The following is a 22,850-nucleotide window of genomic DNA, read 5'->3' on the forward strand; positions in this document are numbered from 1 at the left end:
CGTGGTTTAAAAAAAAAAAAAAATGACAAGGCATAGGAAACGGGCACCAGAGTCCATTTAAGGGAACTCCCCATAGTCAAAGCTGGGAAAAGCAACAAAATAAATGAGACTAAGATTATAACCTACTGATTACCGTAGTATTCATGAGTCCACACTGATAGAAATACATAATATTTTCATGTGGACCTTTCTTTTCTACAATATCTTCAACTATAATAATGGAACTAGTAATATTTATCTTCCGATACTGTTGTGAGGATTCATTGAGGGAGAGGGTTTGAAAGAACTATTCAAAACACATGAAAAATGCCTAGAAATGTTAATTGACTTCCCTGCCTTGTTCTCTTTGTGCACATTTTCCCGGAAAACCAGACTATCACAATTTTGAAGCTGAATCCCTGGTAGTTTTGATTTAGTTTTAGAAATGTGGTGTTAGTCATGTTTTAGCAGCCTCCTTCAAAATGAAACATTCTACCCATTGACTTGTCAGTGGTATTTAACCTAGAATAGTCATTAGGAATTCGTCATCATTTCCCTATGCATTCTGCCTTCAGCTTCTCCCCTCCAGGTAAATTGTGGGAGTGATGCTCAGAATTAAACTGTCAGGATGCTGTGATTCCACTGCATGCTCCGGACAGCTGGCCGTTAGGGAGCACTGCAGGCTTGGAAGAGGTGACTTGTCTCCCTGCGTACGACCCTCTGGGTAGAGCAGCTGTCATCTGAATATGGATGCTGATCTCCAATAGAAGTTCCAGTTTGGTTACAGAGGTCATTTCAGCATTTTTCCTTTTTTTTGTCTCAGTTTCTGAGTGCTCCATTTTTTGGGATTGTTTAAAAGAGCTTTATTGGACCTATTTTCCTACTTATTTTCTATGGGTATTGTCTTCCCTTTCAGGTAATATGATCCTTGAAGGCAGAGAACGTTTCCACTTTTCTTTGCTAATCCCTCAGCATCCAATTTAATAATCTGCACACCAGACTTGATGCTATCAATCCAGTTATGGGTGCAAACTAATCTTAGGAAGCAGATATAAATCCAATCCTCCTTCTGTGAGAGAGAGATAATAATACCTGCTTCTTACCTATCATACAAAGATGTATGTTTGCATCATTTTTTTAAAAGTTAGAAAAACAACTATGATTTGTGTGTAAGTGCTTTAGACTCTTTGGCATAAAGACAGTTAATTTATTGATAATACTATGGTGTTACTTATTCAATGAATATTTATCAAGCATTCATGGTAGCCCTGGCACTGCGTTAAACAGTGAGGATAAATAAAACTCAGGGCAAATAAAAGACTACAGCATCTGTCCTCAGTGAGTTTATAGTCAAATAATATGTGATAGATACATAAATGTGTTCAGTAAGGTGCCATAGTATATGCGCCATGACAATCATCTGTACAAGGCATATTGAGGCACAAGGAAGGTCAAGACATTCTGCTGAAATTATTGAGAAGGACTTCACAGAGAAGCTATCAATCTGAGCTAAGTTGGAAAGACAACCTAGCAACAGCACGAAGAACAGATAAAAAGGAGAACTGACTGTAAGCAAGGAAACCAATTACGAGACAATTGCAAGAGTCCAGACTGGAGACAATGAGTCCTGCGGCAGCGACAATGGCAGCAGCCAGCACTCTGCAGGCCTGTGTGAGGAGCTGCATGAATATCTATTGAATATGTGAGGAATTTCCAAGGAAACTGATACAGACAATAAATGTTGAAGGAGTAGGTATGGTGGGAATTAATCATACAGTCACCAAATAAATGTACATTGTGTCTCTACTAAAGATCAAACACTGTTCTAGGTGATGAAAATATAGTTAGTAAGATAGACCCTGGTTTCAAGGGATGAAAAATACACAAACAAAATAAGTCAGGTGTGTGTAGGTGCTATGAAGGAAAATGAAGCGGGATAGGAAGACAAGAGAACAGTAGGGGAATATGTTGCCATTTTTATGTGGGGTGGTCAGGAAAGATCTCGATTACAGATATTTCTATCAGTAGACAGACAAACCAAGAAAGATGGGGAGCTGTGTATTGGAGGAAGAAAGATCCAGGCAGAAGCAGGAAGGCTAGCACTTCTGGCACAGAGGAAGCAGGAAGAAGAGAGGCAGAAGGTGAAGGCAGAGAAGAAGAATACAATGTGATAATGTGAGATGTCTGTCCAGGATCACAGGTTGTCCTGAAAGTCCTGTGTGCAAACACTAAGGGAAGTTCTGAGAGCTTCTGCTGGCAGCTCCATGGAAGGCAGAGGTGGTGTCTTTGGGTGTACTCAGGGCTCCAGCCTTTGAGGAAAAGCAATACTCTAGAGTGGCTTCATGCTTCCTTGTTGACTTCCTAGTGCCATTCAACCAGACAAATAGTAGAGGTAAAGCCAGCCGCAGTGGTGGTGAATGAGCTATGTAACGAGTGTGTTAGGACATGTTGAAGTTGAGGTATCAACTTGAGTGGCCAAGAGGGGCTGTCTAGTAGGTGATCTGTATAAAAATCTGTATCCTAGGAGAGACTTTCGAGCTGGAAATAAGTGTCATGTGCTTGTTTTTGATAGTTCTCTCATGGGGTTGATGTGGTCACTGAAGGAGGGGTGAGGGAAGCAGAGGATGGTGCTAGCACCTGATGATTACCAACATTTTAAGAAACGGCAGAAATAATGAGATTGCAAGTAAGATGAGAAAGAATGTTTGGAGGTAGAAGAAGGAATAATACAAATGTGATATCACAGAAGTCAAAAAGAAGAGATTTCTCAGGAAGACAGGAATGGCAGGTACGGTGGCTCATGCCTGCAGTCCCTGCAGTTTGGGAGGCCACGGCAGGCGGATCACTTGAAGTCAGGAATTCAAGACCAGCCAGGCCAACGTGGTGAAACTCCATCTCTAATAAAAAATACAAAAACTAGCTGGGCATGGTGGTGTATACACCTGTAATCCCAGCCTCTTGGGAGGCTGAGGCAAGAGAATTGCTTGAACCCAAGAGGCGGAGGTTGCAGTGGACCGAGATCATGCGATTGCACTCCAGCCTAGGTGACAGAGCACGACCCTGTTTCCCCCACACACAAAAGAGACAGGAATAATGAACATTGTGTAGTGAGGAAATGCCAAATGGGAGGTAAAAACATAAAGACACTGAGCACAGGTTACTTTTTCAAGGAACTTTGGTATAAAGGAAAGTGAGGGGATGTTAGCAGAAGAGTCAAGGGAATTGAAATGAGGCAGTTCTTGCTTTTGCTTTTGTTTCAGAGGTTGTTGGAACTTCAGCAAGTTTGAAGGCTTTGGGAAATGAATGCCTATACAGAACCAGAAGCTGAAAATTCAGGGGAGAAAAGAAACAGCTAATTGGGCAAACTCACAGGAGACAAAAGAAAATGGGAATAAAGGCATTCCACTTGGAAGCCTGATTCACTAGTGGGAACAGTACCCTTATCCTAAAGTCTAATCCTGTCTTTGTTTCAGATTTTGATGTTCTATGAATCATGGATTTTTTGTATTAATTTTAATTTTTAAAATAGATTGCATTAAAATACTATTTATCACAGTTTTTTGGTCCTCTGAAATTTTACAACAGAACTCTTACACACACACACACACACACACACACACACACACATACACTCACACACACTTATACCCCTTACTCACCGATGAAAATGTTATTAGGATTTGTTATTCAGCAATAAGGTTAATCCTGGGACAAACATTAAGGACCAGGGATATAGAACATAAGGTGGAGGTGAAGAGTCTCTGGGGCTCAGTATTTCACAGGGAGTAGAAATACTGCGACTTCCCTGGGCAAGGAAATGAAACAGAAGGCACCACACAAGGGATGCCCCTCTGCAGATGGGCCTGGCTTTGAATGTGAGCAAATTGACAATAGCCATTAGATGTTCACTAAATCATTCTTCAGTGACCTGATCCCAGGATCTTCAGTAAAGTTTTCTATCGGGACAAACTACTGCCCAACAAATATATAGCAACTAACGAACTCATATTATTACCAAATTATGAACCCATGCAGTCAATTTCCTTATTTTAGTACATTCCTTTCACAAAGCACAATTTATGTCCCTCCCCTTGCGGTAGCTTTTTCTCCATCTCTGATTGATATATTCATGCAATAGATTTATGAGTTTCATATATTTACTACTTTTCTAACAGCATAAAATGCTACCCACTTAGCTGATTAGCATCATTTTCATTTCTTGTTGAAACCCAATTTAATTCTTTATTGCTGCTGATTTACAATTTTCACTGGTGATAAAGAGAGAATGAAGGAATTCAGTTGTGAGTATCAAGGCTCACAACATTATAAAAAGAGCTAGTTGATGGCAAAATGTCTCACTAGCCAGTCATGTAAGCATAAGTAATTGTTTTGTCAAGTATTGGCAAAGAAATTGACATGTATTCATACGCTCAGTGTCAATGGTGTGATGGTAAACATTTAACAACGAGTCCTCTTGAAATAAAAGCCCTAATGTTTTGTGTTTGCCATTTTCCATGGTGTAAATGCTTATAGTTGATTTCAGGCTACCAACCTGACATCACTGAATGTGGAGTGGGAAAGAGTTGCACACTATTATATGACATTTCTACCATATAGATAAAATGAACATATGTAATGAGTATAGATTGTTGTAAAATGTAGTAAAATCACTAAGATTTGATGAGTTCAGATTATTTGTTACATTTTTTAAAAGAAATTTATCTAATTCTGAGGTTATACAATTTAATTTTTAATAATAGCATGTATTAGTTTGGTGTAAAAGTAATTGCATTTTTTGCCGTACTTTTGATTACTTTTGCACCAACCTAATAAAATAAAATTCCTGAAAATATAACAGTCAGCTCTAATGAGCCTGTATTGTCCAGCTTCAGCATAGCACTGTTTCTTCTAACTTTAATGAAGGGAGTTGGTTATGAGGACACAGGCAGGAATCATGTAACTTCTTATTTACTGTAATAGCAGCAGCTCTCAGAGATAGTGGCTGCCTGCTTTGAAGGAACAACAGAGAAACTGAAAACTCAGGCAAAGAAGCTTTTCAATGCAAAGGTACAACATTGAAATATGTAATCATGATTGTCACATATTATGAACAATTCATAATCCTTTGACACATCTAGCTTTGCGATATACAGGTAGGGCCTTACTTTTGAATCTGCCCAACTCTGCTACTTTGCCAGGTAGATTTGTTTAAGATATTAAAATGTTTTTCCCCTGTAGATTTATAAAAACCAAGGATCTCACTCTAGAACTGGAAAATGGGGGCTCATCTCAAAGATGGTTAGTCTTCTCAAATATAATCCAGGGGATTGTTGTTTGTAAATAGTGCCTCTGAGATCAGAGTTCCTTTTAGCAAAATAAGGTTTGGCATGTTTGTGTTGGAAGAAAAATTCTTTTCTCTCCAGTCTTATGTTGAAGTCAGAGTAACTTAGGAGTATATCTTCGTGATGCAGGATTTTGTTTGCTGCTTTGCCAGTTGGGGCCTTCCATGGCCAGTGATGCCCCCAACTTGGCCTCACTTGGCCCCAGGCCTGCTGCAGGAGGCACCTCACCCACTCAGCCCACCAGGCCACACCTGGCTTGTGTACTAGCTCAGCCCCAGCCTGCCTGTTTTATAGCTCGTACCCTCATTTTTCCTGAGCTCTTATCTCACGTCCAAGAAGAATAAGGCTACACTGACAATCAAAGGGTAAGGAGGGCGAAGAAAAATTTTATTGAGCAATTGAACAGCTCTCAATGGACACAGGAGGCAAGGATGGTCCCCCACCCAAAGTTGGGTGGTCTTTCTCTCTCTCACTGTCTCTCAGTGTGGGGCTTTTATGGGGTCACAATGGGGGAGAATGTGCTGATTGCCTTGTAAGTATGCAAAAGAGGCTAAAACATAGGCATCACAAAAGGCGGGCATGACAGTGTAAAAAAGCCAATTAGGAAAGGGTAGGTATATGTTAAATAGGTTAAGGGTGGAGATCAATCAGAGGAGACTGTGCCGAACTGGAAGAGACGTTCTCAATCCAATCCATGGATTTATCTGAGACTTGTGGCTTGGTTTTCAGGCTGTAAACTATTTTTGGTTCCAAGGTAGGGTTTCACCAGTGACCTGCCCCTATCTACCTAGGCATTTGTCTGCCTTCTGCCACTATCATTTGTACTGTCTCCACTGTTTTTCATATTCTGAACACACATTCCCAGTGTTTGGATCAGTTACCCAGTTTGAAAGTCCTGGGCTTAGGACATGTACAACTTTGAATTATTGGGAGGATATCCATTCCAGAGAGAGGCAAGAGAGCCAACTGCTAATGTGCTGCTTCAGAGCCCCAGCCCTTCCCACCTGCAGAAGATAGGGAATGCAGACTGGGAAATTCAGTCTTGAACCTACAGCCATTTGTATTTCTGGCCACAAAGCCTAATCCTGGAATTCAACTTTTTCATGAATACAGTTACCATATATTATTTTCTACTCATGTGTTATTTAACAAATTTCTATTCTTTGAGCAAATTACATTTTTAATATTCCTGTATTCTAGCTAGGAAACCTGTCAGTGAAAGTATTTTTGGTATAGGGCAATGATTTTCCTGACAGGAGATAGTTCCTGAGCAGTTCCATTATGCTGTTGGGCTCTGAGTCAGATTTTATTTGATAAGAGATTCCTCAGCTCAAACCCAAGTTTGAAAACCACTGGTAAAAAAAGGGACTGTACCTGTGCTATATGACAAAAGTAAGAAAGAATTAATCTGGAAGCATTTGAAAGTCACTGTTGGAATTTAGACTATGATACAAGTCAGTTTAAAGCTAAAAAAGATATGAAAACAGGCCCTCAATATTAAATTGAAGACTGCGATCCTGATATCATTCTTACTCAAGAACTATTGATTTTTTTAAAAAATCAAGCTGTTTAAAAATGTTGTGCTAAGGATGAAACCATATTCAATGACAAATGAACGGCATAAACTGTCTTCACAGGGCCTTATCAAAGCCTTTCACATGGTGCTTGGATGGTTTGTTTTGATGGGCAGAATCCGAGTCGTGTACCCTTATCTAGCTTCATTATTATGGATATGAACTTGGTTCCCAGAGACTCTCACTAGTTCCACAAAAGGAGATTTTAAAAAATGCAGCCTGATAAATTCTCCATTCAATGAGGGATGGAGAATGTTTTATTCTACTGTACTGCAGCTTAAAGACACCTGACCTGAGTTTCTGCAGGAAGTTGTATTTATAGGGAGAATATTTAGGTTACAATCTTCAATATTAATCTCCCTTCACTTTCACTTTCTCCAAACCAAGTTTAAGTATCCCACCTCATCCACCCCTCTCCCACCCACCCCCTTCACTTAATAATCCAGGAGAACTCAGAATGAGAGACCATGATTGGAATAGAAGGAATTGAGAACTTTGCTAAACATCTGGAAAAGCAATTTGGAGGAATATCAATTCACTTCATCACTATAGTAGCCCAGTTTAACTCTCTTAAGAAAAAAAAAAAAGACTAATCTTAGATCAGAAGCCTCACACTGCTAGATTGGCTATGACAGATTCTCTCTAGTTTATGCAGTTGTTTTTTTCTGTTTTTGCCATAACTTAAAAGTAGAAAAAGATTTAATATGTAGCTCAGTAAAAGAAGAAGTCTGCCATTAGGGTCAGCAACATCAAATTCTGAATTTACTAGAAAAGATATTTACTACAGACTGTCATTATGATGAGAGTACTTGATCTATGACTGTATAAGTACCACACACTGATTATGCCACTGAACCTCAATGCCTGATCTACCTCTTATGACAACTCTGAGGAAGGAAACATTATCCCTACTTTGTTGATAAGAAAATTGAGGCTTAGAGGCTTTAGATGACTTACCAAAAGTCATTCACCTAGACAATGGTAGAAAAAGAATACAAATCCAAGTAGCCAGATCCCAGGTCTGAGCGCTTAACTGCATCCTCTACTACCGTGGAGTCAAGGGTGGGGGACTGTGATTGTAACACATGGCAGTGTGACGTGATGCATCAAGTCAACAGAAGATGGAGGGCAATTGGTTTCTTTCTTTTTTTTTAGCTACAGGCATCCGCCACCATGCCCAACTAATTTATGTATTTTTTTTTTTTTTTACATATTTAGGTTCTGGGGTACATGTGCAGAACATGCAGGATTGTTGCATAGGTACATACATGCTAATATGGTTTGCTGCCTCCATCCCCCCATCACCTATATCTAGCATTTCTTACCATGTTATCCCTCCCCAACCTCCCTACCCCCTGCTGTCCTTCCCCTATTCCCCCGCAACAGACCCCAGTGTGTGCTCCCCTCCCTGTGTCCTTGTGTTCTAATTGTTCAATACCCGCCTATGAGTGAGAACATGTGGTATTTGATTTTCTGTTCTTGTGTCAGTTTGCTAAGAATGATGGTTTCCAGATTCATCTACGTCCCTGCAAAGGACATGAACTCATCATTTTTTATGGCTGCGTAGTATTCCATGGTGTATATGTGCCACATTTTCCTTGTTTGGTCTATCATCAATGGGCATTTGGGTTGCTTCCAGGTCTTTGCTATTGTAAGCAGTGCCACAATGAACATATGTGTGCATGTGTCTTTGTAATAGAACGATTTATAATCCTTTGGATATATACCCAGTAATGAGATTGCTGGGTCAAATGGAATTTCTATGTCTAGGTCCTTGAGGAATCGCCACACTGTCTTCCACAAAGTTTGAACTAATTTTCACTCCCACCAACAGTGTAAAAGTGTTCCTATTTCTCTACATCCTCTCCAGCATCGTCCTCTCCAGGTTTTTTAATGATCGCCATTTTAACTGGTATGAAATGGTATCTCAATGTGGTTTTGATTTGCATTTCTCTAATGACCAGTGATGATGAGCATTTTTTTCATGTGTTTGTTGGCCTCATATATATCTTCTTTTGAAAAGTGTCTGTTCATGTCCTTTGCCCACTTTTGAATGGGTTTGTTTGTTTTTTTCTTGTAAATCTGTTTTAGTTCTTTGTAGATTCTGGATATTAGCCCTATGTCAGATGGGTAGGTTGCAAAAATTTTTTCCCATTCTGTTGGTTGCTGGTTCCCTCTAATGATTGTTTCTTTTGCTGTACAGAAGCTCTGGAGTTTAATTAGATCCCATTTGTCTATTTTGGCTTTTGTTGCCATTGCCTTTGGTGTTTTAGTCATGAAGTCCTTGCCTATGCCTATGTCCTGAATGGCTTTGCCCAGGATTTCCTCTAGTGTTTTTAAGGTGTTAGGTCTTATGTTTAAGTCTTGAATCCATCTGGAGCTAATTTTAGTGTAAGGTGTCAGGAAGAGGTCCAGTTTCTGCTTTCTGCACATGGCTAGCCAGTTTTCCCAACACCATTTATTAAACAGGGAATCCTTTCCCCATTGCTTGTTATTGTCAGGTTTGTCAAAGATCAGATGGTTGTAGATGTGTGGCATTGCCTCCAAAGCCTCTGTTCTGTTCCATTGGTCTATATCTCTGTTTTGGTACCAGTACCATGCTGTTTTGATTACTGTAGACTTGTAGTATAGTTTGAGGTCAGATAGCATGATGCCTCCAACTTTGTAATTTTTGCTTAGGATTGTCTTGGCTATGTGGGCTCTCTTTTCATTCCATATGAAGTTTAAGGTGGTTTTTTCCAGTTCTGTGAAGAGGATCATAGATAACTTGATGGGGATAGCATTGTGTCTATAAATTACTTTGGGCAGTATGGCCATTTTCACAATGTTGGTTCTTTCTAACCATGAGCATGGAATGTTTTTCCATCTGTTTGTGTCCTCTCTTATTTCCTTGAGCAGTGGTTAGTTCTCCTTGAAGAGGTCCTTTATTTACATCCTTTGTTAGTTGTATTCCTAAGTATTTTATTCTCTTTGTAGCAATTGTGAATGGGAGTTCTCTCTTGATTTGTCTCTCTGTTAGTCTGTTATTGGTGTATAGGAATGCGTGTGATTTCTGCACATTGATTTTGTATCCTGAGACTTTGCTGAAGTTGCTTATCAGTTTCGGGAGATTTTGGGCTGAGATGATGGGGTCTTCTAAATATACAATCATGTCGTTTGCAAATAGAGACAATTTGACTTCCCCCTTTCCTAATTGAGTACCTTTTTTCATTTTCTTGTCTGATTGCTCCAGATAGAACTTCCAACACTACACTGAATAGGAGTGGCAAGAGAGGGCATCCCTGTCCAGTGCCAGATGTCAAAGGGAATGCTTCCAGTTTTTGCCCATTCAGTATGACATTGGCTGTGGGTTTGTCATAAATAGCTTTTATTATTTTGAGATATGTTCCATCGACACCTAGTTTATACAGAGTTTTTAGCATAAAAGCTGTTGAATTTTGTTAAAGGCCTTCTCTTTATCTATTGAGATAATCATGTGGTTTTTGTTTTTGGTTCTGTTTATGTGGTGAATTATGTTTATAGACTTGCAAATGTTGAAACAGCCTTGCATCTCTGGGATGAAACCTACTTGGTCGTGATGGATAAGCTTTTTGATGTGCTGTTGCAATTGATTTGCCAGTATTTTATTGAAGATTTTTGCATCTATGTTCATCATGGATATTGGCCTGAAGTTTTCTTTTTTTGTTGAGTCTCTGCCGGGTTTGGTATGAGGATGATGTTGGTTTCATAAAATGATTTGGGAAGGATTCCCTCTTTTTGGATTGTGTGGAATAGTTTCAGAAGGAGTGGTACCAGCTCCTCTTCGTATGTCTGGTAGAATTCGGCTGTAAACCCATCTGGACCTGGATTTTTTTTGTTGGTAGGCTATTAATTGCTGCCTTAACTTCAGCCCTTGTTATTGGTCTATTCAGAGTTTTGACTTCTTCCTGGTTTAGGGTTGGGAGGCTGCAAGTGTCCAGGAATTTATCCATTTCTTCCAGGTTTACTGTTATATGTGTACAGAGTTGTCTGCAGTAATCTCCGATGGTAGTTTATATATCTGTGGAATTGGTGGTGGCAACCTCTTTATCGTTTTTTATTGCATATATTTGATTATTCTCTTTTCTTTTTTATTAATCTGACTAGTGGTCTGTTATTTTGTTGATCTTTTCAAAAAACTAGCTCCTGGATTTATTGATTTTTTGAGGGGTTTTCTTTCTCTATCTCCTTCAGTTCTGCTCTGATCTTAGTTATTTCTTGTCTTGTGCTAGCTTTTGAGGTTTTTTGATCTTGCTCCTCTAGCTCTTTCAATTTTGATGATAGGGTGTCAATTTTAGATCTTTCCTTGCTTTTCATTTGGGCATTTATTGCTATAAATTTTCCTCTAGACACTGCTTTAAATGTGTCCCATAGATTCTGGTACATTGTGTCTTCATTCTTGTTGGTTTTGAAGAACGTCTTTATTTCTGCCTTCATTTCATTGTTTATCCAGTCAACATTCAAGGGTCAGTTGTTCAGTTTCCATGAAGTTTTGCAGTTCTGATTTAGTTTCTTAATCCTGAGTTCTAATTTGATTGCACTGTGGTCTGAGAGACTGTTATGATGTCTGTTCTTTTGCATTTGCTGAGGAGTGAGTTACTTCCAATTTTGTGGTCAATTTTAGAGTAGGTGCGATGTGGTGCTGAGAAGAATGTATATTCTATGGATTTGGGGTGGAGAGTTCTATAGATGTGTATTAGGTTTGCTTGGTCCAGATCTGAGTTCAAGTCCTGGATATCCTTGTTAATTTTCTGTCTCATTGATCTGTCTAATATCAACAATGGAGTGTTAAAGTCTCCCACTATTATTGTGTGGGAGTCTAAGTCTCTTTGTAGGTTGTTAAGAACTTGCTTTATGTATCTGGGTACTCCTGTATTGGGTGCATATATATTTAGGATCATTAGCTCTTCTTGTTGCATTGATCCTTTTACCATTTTGTAATGCCCTTCTTTGTCTCTTTTGATCTTTGTTGGTTTAAAGCCTATTTTATCAGAGACTAGGATTGCAACTCCTGCTTTTTCTTGCTCTCCATTTGCTTGTTAAATCTTCCTCCATCCCTTTATTTTGAGCCTATTTCTGTCCTTGCACATGAGATGGGTTTCCTGGATACAGCACACCAATGGGTTTTGGCTTTTTATCCAATTTGCCAGTCTGTGTCTTTTGATTGGCGCATTTAGCCCACTTACATTTAAGGTTAATATTGTTATGTGTGAATTTGATCCTGCCATTTTGATGCTAGCTGGTTGTTTTGCCCATTAGTTGATGCAGTTTCTTCATTGTGTCAATGGTCTTCACCATTTGGTACGTTTTTGGAGTGGCTGGTACTGGTTGTTCCTTTCCTTGTTTAGTACTTCTTTCAGGAGCTCTTGTAAGGCAGACCTGGTGGTGACAAAATATCTGAGCAATTGCTTGTCTGTAAAGGTTTTTATTTCTCCTTTGCTTATGAAGCTTAGTTTGGCTGGATATGAGATTCTAGGTTGAACATTCTTTTCTTTAAGGATGTTGAGTATCGGCCCCCACTCTCTTGTGGCTTGTCGAGTTTCTGCCAAGAGATCCACTGTGAGTCTGATGGGCTTTCCTTTGTGGGTAACCCAACCTTTCTCTCTGGCTGCCCTTAGCATTTTTTCCTTCTTTTCAACCTTGGTGAATCTCACAATTATGTGCCTTTGGGTTGCTCTTCTTGAGAACTATCTTTGTGGTGTTCTCTGTATTTCCTGGACTTGAATGTTGGCCAGCCTTGCTAGGTCGGGGAAGTTCTCCTGGATTATATCCTGAAGTGTTTTCCAGCTTGGATTTATTCTCCCCATCACATTCAGGTACATCTTTCAAATGTAGATTCGGTCTTTTCATATAAACCCATATTTCTTGGAGGCTTTATTCATTTCTTTTCACTCTTTTTTCTCTAATTTTACCTTCTCATTTTATTTTATTGAGTTGGTCTTCAATCTCTGATATCGTTTGTTCTGCTTGGTCAATTTAGCTGTTGAAATTTGTATATGCTTCACGAAGCTCTTGTGTTTTTCAGCTCCATCAAGTCATTTATATTCTTCTCTAAGCCGTTTATTCTTGTTAGCATTTGATCAAACCTTTTTTCAAGGTTAATAGTTTCTTTATATTGGGTTAGAATATGTTCTTTTAGCTTAGAAAAGTTTCTTATTACCCACCTTCTGAAGCCTGTTTCTGCCAATTCATCCGACTCATTCTCCATCCAGTTTTTTCCCTTGCTTGTGAGGAGTTGTGATCCCTTGGAGGAGGAGAAGCCTTCTGGATTTGGGTCTTTTCATCCTTTTTGCACTGGTTTTTCCTATCTTTGTGGATGTATCTACCTGTTGTCTTTGTAGTTGGTGACTTTTGGGTGGGGTCTCTGTGTGGATGTCCTTTTTGTTGATGTTGAAGTTATCTCTTTCTGGTTTTTCAGTTTTCCTTCTAACAGTCAGGCCCCTCTGCTGTAGGACTTCTGAGGTCCACTCCAGGCCCTGCTTGCCTGTGGGTCATGTGCACTGGTTGCAGAACAATAAGGATTGCTGCCAGTTTCTTATGTTATCTTTGTCCCAGAGGATACCTGCCAGACGTCGGCCTGAGCTCTGCTTTATGAGGTCTTTCTTTAGATATATGGGAATTGGGGAGCTGCTTGAGGAGACAGTCTGTCCCTTATAGAAGGTCAAGTGCTTATCTGTGAGTTCCATTGTTCTGTTCAGAGCTGCTGGGCAGGTACGTTTAAGTCTGCTGCAGCAAAACTCATAAACGCCTTTTTTCCCCAGGTACTCTGTCCTGGGAAGGTGGGACTTTATTTATAAGTTCCTGAGGTGCTACTGCCTTTTTTGAGGGATGCCCTGCCCAGAAAGGAGGTAGCCTTGTCACAGTCTGCCAGCAGAGGTGTTGCTGAGCTCTCCTGGGCTCTGCCTAGCTGCTGTGTCAACTTCCCTGTGGTTTTGTTTACAGAGGTACAGTTAGAATTGCCTCAGTAATGGCAGTCTGCCTCAGTAATGGCAGACTGCCCTGGTAATGGTGGATTTTCTTAGTAATGGCAGATTGCCTTGGTAATAGCGGACTGCCTTGGTAATAGTGGACTGCCTTGGTAATGGCAGACTGCCTTGGTAGTGGTGGACTGCCTCAGTACTGGCGGATACCATTCCCCCTACAAAGCTGGACCATCCTGGGTTCAGCTGTGCTTGCTGTGAAATTCTCAGTCCAGAGCATTTCAGATTGCTGGTCTTTGTGAGGGTAGGACCCACCAAGCCAGATCACCTGGCTCCCTGTTTTAGCCCCCCTTTTTTTAGTTGAATGGGTAGCTCTGTCTCCCAGGTATTCCAGGTGCCAGTTGGAATGGCCGCCCACATTTGTGTGAGTTTTTGTGCAGCGACTTGCTGTGTGGGCTGAAACAGCCATGCTCAAAACTCGAGGTGCTTTTCAGCCCGGGAATCTCCTGATCTGTAGGCAGTAAAAACTTGTTTCAAAATGTGGTGAAACCCTCTGCATTGTTCTTACTGGGAACGGCACTCCAGAGCTGTTCCTAGTCAGCCATCTTGGATCCTTTCTGGGCAATTTGTTTCTTAACATTCATGTATACACTCGGATACTTTTTGTTTTCCTATATAATGCAAAATTTTCTGCATCTCTAAAACTTCACTGTGTTCCTTATGTGATAATTTGTATAATATCAAATTTGCATGCATCAAGTATTGAGTAACCTGGTGAGCATCTGTACATCACTGATCATTACTGTAACTAAATAGAGCAGGAAATGAGAAAGAAAGGTAGGATTAGGTTTTTATTTGGAGGCTCGGAGAGAAAGGATTACCAAGAATAAAGAAGTGGAGATGGGGAAGAAAACCAAAATAAGAAAAGAACAGCAATTGGAGGACAGAAGTTAGCTCTTACTTGATAATAAGAATGAATATGCTAGTCCTGATCACACTTGCTTCTTTCTCTCGCTTTCTCTTTCTCTCTCTGTTTTCTTCTATCCCTTCTTCCTTGGTGGTTTTGTTAGTAAACTCTCTCAGATTCTCAGGATCATAAACATGCAGAGGACATCTAGGTAATAGGAGTTATTTGTAAGGATACATTAACAAATTAGGAAGGTAGGTAAGGTAAACACACATACACAATCACACAGACACACAAACACAGAAAAAGATCCAGAAATTAAACAAAACAACCAGGCCTGAGGGTAATAGCCCTTTGCTCACCAAGTCAGACCTCAAGGAGAACTGGAACACTCTTCAGCTGCCACATGGTGGTGTCTCATTATTTCACCGTCTTCATCCACAGGCTTCCAGTGTTTCTCTCTGTCTTGGCTTCTACTTTTCTTGACACCACAGATTCTTCTGACTCTCTGTTCACCTCATATCTTTTTCTCACTGTAGACTTCTACTGACTCATAGCTTTGTCTTTCTCCTGTGTCTATTACAGCTTTACCAAGCCATCTGCGAAATTTCTGTGTATGAATCCTTTTTATTTTTTTGAGATGGAGTCTTGCTCCTTCACCAGGCTGGAGTGCAGTGGCACAATCTCAGCTCACTGCAACCTCCGTCTCCCAGGTTCAAGCGATTAGTGATTCCCCTGCCTCAGTCTCCTGAGTAGCTGGGACTACCGGCATGTGCCACTATGCCTAACTAATTTTTGTATTTTAGTAGAGACCAGGTTTCACCATGGCCAGCATGGTCTCGGTCTCCTGACCTCATGATCTGCCCGTCTCAGCCTCCCAAAGTGCTGGGATTACAGGCATGAGCCACTGTGGCTGGCTAAATTATTTTACTCAAAGTATATTATCTTGGATGAGATGTTTCTCCCACATATATTCTGGACACCCATTTTGTCCTGTATTGAAGACCTTTTAAAGCTCTGGCCAGTTCACAAGAAATGCCTTTAACTGTCCCTCTGTTATAGGTAGTTAGGCATGAGCAGAGCAGGAGAGGGCTCTCTCCCCTCTACCAAGAGTGTTGACTGATGGTTTGGCGATTATCACATTGGATCTATAAAGGTGATAAATTGGCAACCAGTGCCAGGGAGAGGCCATTTCCTAATGGTCTGCACCTGCTGCACTATAGTGTTGATTGAATGCAGATGTGAGAAAAATCAACTTCCTGGGCATGCGCATTACAAGACAAAATGGCAGAGTATGACCTTCTGGTGACACTCCATCAGAAAAGGGAAGAAAGCCTCAGATGGCTATGCATGCAATGTCCTAAACACACTACGAGTGTTCACTTCCCAAGGGTAAGGAGGGCACTGTGCATTTGGGCAGCCCACCCTAAGGGAAGAGTCATGGGAAAGGGAAGGGATGGAAGACATCAGAAGTGGGCCCGTCTTTATAGTCCTGGGATCAAGGTTAAATGCCGCACTGTCCTTCAAGTTGCCTGCTTGGGTCTCTTCCAGGTGTACTTTCTTTTCTTTCCTATTCTAAAACCTTTTTAAAGAAACTTCCACGCCTGCTCTGAACCTTGCCTTGGTCTGTTTTTCTGCCTTATTCCCCTCAGTGGAATTCTTTCTTCCGAGGAGGCAAGAATTGAGGGTGCTGCAAACTCATACAGATTTGCCACCAGTAACTCAGATACGTTCCACTGGTAACACCCCAGGCCACCCCAGCATAAATGTGGATCCAACAGTCATTTTGTACATAATCCCACTCTTCTATCAGCCCCACTTGTCCCAAGATAAGCCAACCAGAATTATTTCCTGGCAATCTGAAATTTAACAAAGAGAATGAGTCAGTCTCTCCAGGTGGCTAAGCCTTTAGCTTGTGTGACTTGTTTGTCCCTGCTCCCAGTACTTTCTTGTTTTGCTGCAACCCACACAACTCAGCTCTTTTGTTAGTTTCCAGTAAAATATCTATCATCCGCAGTATCTTATAATTGTAATAGTCTTTGCTATAAATGGAATGGAGGGGAGAGAGTTCATACAGTCCCTCTCCTCTTTCTCTCCTTCCCAGCTCTGTCTCTCTCCTGGGCCACATTAATTCTCCTTGTTTTGTGCATAGCAGTTTACAGCAATCATCTTTTCAGATATGAGCATGCGCTGAGGGCTCACTCACTAAGCCAATCAGCTAATCAAAGAGCTTATTGAAGCATTATTTTCAAAAGTAGATATTCCTAGAGGAATTCTGGTCAATATAATTGTCTTCTCTGGACAGGCCTGTACTTAAAAGCTGTGACCAGTTTTATAATAGCACTTGGTCTGGAGAGCAAATAAGACGGTTTTTTGAAAAAGAAAAGAAGAAGCAGAGAGAAGAGTCAGAAAGAACATTTCCTAGGGAGACAATGACTCCAGTTCCCAGTCCCTGTTCGCCCAAAAGTCAGGCTGCATTCTTCCTCTTGTGTTCTGTGAGACAACCCATTACCTAATAATTCCCTTTTTAACTTGGATTAGCTAGGCTATCTACTTTTTCACACCAAAACTATAACTAATCATATATTTTCCCTATCAAAAAAATGTTACTTGGCCAGGGTGGTGGCTCATGCCTATAATCCTAACACTTTGGGGATTGAGGCAGAAGGACCACTTGAGGCCAGGAGTTCAAGTCCAGCCTGGGCAACATAGTGAGACACCATCTCTATAAAAAATAATAATAAAAAAATTAGCTAAGAGCAGTGGCATATGCCTGTAGTCCGAGCTACTCAGAAGGTTGAGGCAGGAGGATGCCTTGACCTCAGGATTTTAAGGCTAAAGTAAGCTATGATCATGCCTCTGTACTCCAGTGTGGAAGACAGAGTAAGACCCAGTCTCTTAAAAAAAAAAGTATTACTTTTTATTATAATACAATTGCCAGTTATCATCTTCTCTGTGCTTTCCACTTGAAAGCTTCTTAAGGGCAAGGACTGCATTTGTCTTGCTCACTATTTTATTCTCAGTAATTAGCATGTTCTCCAGACACTTAATAAATATATTTTGAAAAACTGTAGAGTTATTGACTGCCAACTGTGTACCAAGCACTATTTTATGCACTGTAATTATAAAGATGAATGACATAATCCTTTACCTCCCATTGCTTAGAGCCTAGATTACTCCCAAATCTATCTTGTTCAAGTTTAATTTTTCCTTGTGTTAGTTAAAACTCTTTCATGGGACAGTGTTGGCTGAAGTGACCAAATAGTATAAGGGGCAGGGATAAAACTTGATTAGTGGATAGCTGGAACCAGGGTCAAATGTGGTCAGAACTCTTTCCTCTCTTATCTCTATCCATAGGTTGACTTCACCATCTCAGACTCATTTCCTTCTGAGTATGGAACAAGGAACAGTAGCCGCCGGTAGTTTTCAAGCTAACGTTATACCAGTTTTTTCACTTTCCATGGTTCCAATTTGAAAAATCCGGGGAAGTCTTCCAATTGGCTCAGCTTATGTTAAGTGTTCTTCTATGGGCCAATTACCATGGAGGGAAGGCACTAGGATTATTTTAATTTAGGTTTCCATTTCTACATCAATCACCAGCAGCAGGATCTGTAGGCAGATGACAGCTTCCAATTTCAGTCACATGGATAGGGCATGGCCAGAACAGGAGTGGATACTCTTCTATGCAGATAAAATCATCGTTGTGTGTCCACTCCATTCCATTATTCTGACATCCATAAACTCTTCCCCTGACTTTAAGTAACAAATGTTTATAAAATGCCCATTGAACACAAAGCATTGTTCCAGGCTCATAAATTAAGCTTTTAGGTTTTGTATATCAAAATTAATTTTTAAAAGAAAAGCAAACATTTTTTTTCTCAATTGCTTAATAATAACCTAATCTTCTTGTGTTTCTTTTCCAGAGTTACAGCATAGTGAAACTTCAAGCACTAGTTTTTTTTTGGACCATCCCAGTGCACGTGAATCAGGTGATTTTATCTTTTGTTCCTCTCCTTGCTATCCCTAATCTGTCAGGCAGTCCGAAATCTATACCATCAGGCTTGTTTGTTCTACTTCTCTATCCTTTTATCATGGTTCCATTAACTCACATCCAAGGATGTCAAGAGAATAAATAGCCCAATAAAACAAAAGAATATACTTCCAGATTTAAAAAGAAAGAAACATACAAGAAATATATAAATCATACTATATGACTATAACCCAGAAGATTGCATGAAGGATCTTTGTGTTTCCTGTAGAAGGAAAGAAAAATGGAATTTCCATCTTTTGCATCAGAACTTGACATCTGAAGTTATTATTTATCAGGCACCAAGAAAGGAGGGATATGCATCAGAAATAATTTTGCTCGAAATAAGCACAATTCCATGGAGGTTGATGACACATTTTCCCTGGTGATCTTATAATTGGGGGTGATTTAAACATGAGTTTAATCTACGTTTTGTCTAAGAAATTCTTCATCATGATTACCTCCTCCTAATAAAACATGGTTCCTTGCTACATGGGTTTGCATGACAACTTCTTACCACTTCATGTCACACCTATATAATGGAGACTCATGTCTCAATGAACGCTTTCCAGATAAACAGAAGGTACTTGTCCAATAGTAATAAACACCTGCCATACAGGTTGCTAAGAGCTCAAATAAAGATAAATTTGTTGGATTGACCCAAATGTTCACTGGGTCTCAAATTAATCGAATGTTATCTGACATTTGGCACTTTCTGTATCTCAACCAAAAAGACCAGTCTTTCATCATGATCTCAACACTCTTTTTCAAGAAGTAATTGTTATTTTTCTTCCTGGTATTCACATGCTGCTTTAGTAGGGTATGTCGTGATCTCCAAACGTAGCACCCAAACTCGAACAGAACATAATTCCCAGTCAAATTGAATGCTTGCTGCTTGGAATTAATGTTCGTATAAGACTAAGCCTAAGATCAAAGGAGAATTTATTTATTTTTTTAGGTTATCTGCATGACTTGATTTAGAAATTATATCACTATTTAAAAATATTTAGAAATTATGTTAATATTTTAAAATGCACTTTAAAGATCTCTTAATTTACCCTCACAGTTTTATGATTAAGGAAACTTAGACACAAGAAAGCCCTTCTCGAGGTCACACAGATCTTAGTGGCAGAGTGCTAACTTACACTGGAAGATAACTTTGTTTTACCTTAATTGTGAAGAAAGTGAAACTATTTAACTTTAAAATATTTTCTATATATCTTAATATGTTTAGTTATGACAAGCAAAGAATTTTTTTGTGTCAGTGGAAGCTGGCTTGGGAAGCAGCCAGCAAGCTTATCTGCCAGCCTCTATAGATTTAAAAGTTAGTAATTACTTTACCTTTCTAGGAAATAAAGATTCAGTACAGAAAACTCAGAGGGAAAGTCAATGCAGAGAGGGAAAGAAACCACTGAGAAGGTTACCAGCTGTGAATGCAGAAAACAACTGCCCCAATCTCCCCCCTTAGATAAGAACAGACTTACACTATTAATATTATCATTACTATTACTAATATTATTCAGTTTAACCTCCGATATCCTTCCAGAGCAAGCTCTAAAACGTGGTTTACAGCAGTTAGGAAACTGTTTTTTATTTCCTGAGCAAACCCTGCCTGCTGTTATCTGGAAGCCTGGAATTTGCAAACAGCAGCTTGCTGACAGCTGAAACTGTAAAGAAAGTTTTTCCTCTTCACTCCCGCAGGAACCTAAACTGATCTGTCTGAAACAGGTGAGCCGGGCTTACGGTATAACAGAAGAGACCACTAGAATTTCACTGCATCTGCCTCAAACCCAGGAGTCCAAAGGGCTTTAGGATCACTGTGTGCTTCCTGCAAACCCTCCCAGGAGTGCAAGATTCCTTTGTTTACCATTTTGACCAGCCCGTTATCTCTCTGCTTTGTAGCTCTGCCAACACCCTCCACAGGATTACCACAGCTGATTTTCCCAAACATCTGCCCATTTCATTTATTCAGAAGTGACAGCTCTCTAGCTGACTATATCTGCCCTTCTGTTGTAGTCAAATGCTCTTAAATGATTTTTTAAAAAACTTTCTCCTCTTAAAATAGTTTATTTAATCATGTGTTTATTTTATATAACAGTGAAATTTAAACAAAAGGAAATGCACTAACTTTTCTATGTTCTGCAGGAAGCAGATTGCAGAAACCATAAGTCCAGTGACAATGAAAAACAATCAATTTCAGCCTCACGCACATGATGGACGAATTCCCCAGATACAATGTTGAGAAAGAAAAAGATGCAAAAGAGCACATACTGAGTAATGCCGTATTTGTGAAATTCAAAAGCAGCAAACCTAATCTATGGCGATACAGGTCAGATGCTGGTTGCCTTCAGCAGTGGTGTCAACTGCAAGTGGGCATGAGCAGGCTGCTAGTGACACCAGAAGGTCTCTCTTGATCTGAATACTGGCAAAATGAGTTTATAGTTATATAAATATTCTCCTAGTTGTAGACTTTAGATTTGTATACTTTACCAAATATATATGTATAAATAGTCATGCTTTTATTTTATTTATTTATGTATTTATTTACTTTTTGAGATAGAGTCTTGCTCTGTTGCCCAGGCTGGACTGCAGTGGTACGATCTCCACTCACTGCAACCTCTGCCTCCCAGGTTCAGGCAATTCTTCTGGTTCAGCCTCCCAAGTACCTGGGATTACAGGTACCCTTCACCACGGCCGGCTCATTTTTGTATTTTTTAGAAGAGACCGGGTTTCACTGCTGCTCTTAAACTCCTGACCTCAGGTAATCTGCCCACCTCGGCTTCCCAAAGTACTAGGATTACAGGTGTGAGCAACTGCGCCTGGCCAATAGTCATGCTTTAATTTAAAAATTATAAGAACATGTTATATCACTACTTAAAAGTATAATAATTATTTTTTTTAAGATCCAGTGTTTTGCTCCAGTCATTGATTCACATAAGAAGCATTCCTTGGGGTTACCATTCCTATCATCACAAATTTCCTTCTAAGGGTTCACAAGTCTATGGTCCTGCCCTTTGTTGATGGAGGGGCTCACCTCTCCCCACCAGCCTGGCTGTTCCACCAGGGGAAATGTCCTGGCAAGCTGCTCCTCAGGAAAGGTAGGCTCCTCACACTTCTTCACTGGAGTCAGCTAGATCTTCCAATGTGGCTATGATCTCCTGATGTTTTCTCCTGGTTAAAATCATCTTTTAGATATCCAAGGTACCCACACATTTTTCACCCACAAGCATAATTTTTAAAAACACTCTGAAATCATCTTTAAAATATTTTTTATAACATTTTCAATATAACAGCATCAGAATGGCAAAGAATCTTGTGGTACTTTCACAATCATCACAAAAATAATATAAAAATACAGGAGAGGGATCCCAATGAGTATAGCAAGCTGACAGGCCCCTTATCTTCCTGGGTTCATGTTCTTTATCAGTCCTTGTCTGTAGGTATAAATAATTTAAAATATATAATATAAAACATTTTTACTTAACAACTGATCATACATTTTTTGAAAAATTAGTTGAATTGTATAGTCAAATTTGCCTTAGAAAATAATTGTACTGATTTCTAAGCCTTAGAAATAATTGTACAATTTCTAAGCTGCTAGTAATATGTAATTGCGCCAGTTCACCAGTCTTGACAACATTGAATGATACAACTTACTTAAAGAACAGATTTGTTGAGATATTGTTCATATATCACCCATATCCATTAGGAGCCACTCCTCATTTTCCTTTCCTCCCAGATTATGGCAACCTCTATTTATTTTCCATCTCCATGGATCTGCCTATTCACAGAAATGAAATCATGCAATATGTGACCATTTATGAATGGCTTCTTTCATTGAGCCTAATATATTTTAAGTTCATCCTTGATGTAGCATGAGTTAATACTTCATTAATTTTTATGGCCAAATAATACCGCATTGTACGGAGATACATTTGATTCATTGATTCATCAGTTGATGGACATTTCAGGTGCTTCCACTTTTGGTTATTATCTTCTATGAACATTTGTGTACAGTTTTTGTGTAGAAATGCTTCAAATTCTTTTAGACACATAACCAGGAGTAGAATTTCTGAGTTATAG

At 39.7% G+C, this 22,850-nt stretch overlaps 1 long non-coding RNA gene across 1 annotated transcript; it reads left to right on the forward strand.

Annotated features, from left to right (window-relative positions):
* Positions 1-554: 554 nt before the first annotated feature.
* LOC108311387 lies at positions 555-19,262 on the forward strand. The gene is made up of 2 exons (XR_001828178.1): positions 555-768; positions 18,664-19,262. It is a non-coding gene; the product is annotated as an uncharacterized LOC108311387 (long non-coding RNA).
* Positions 19,263-22,850: the final 3,588 nt, after the last annotated feature.

Source organism: Cebus imitator, unplaced genomic scaffold (genome assembly GCF_001604975.1).
Source record: "Cebus imitator isolate Cc_AM_T3 unplaced genomic scaffold, Cebus_imitator-1.0 Scaffold114, whole genome shotgun sequence".
Lineage (NCBI taxonomy): Eukaryota > Metazoa > Chordata > Mammalia > Primates > Cebidae > Cebus > Cebus imitator.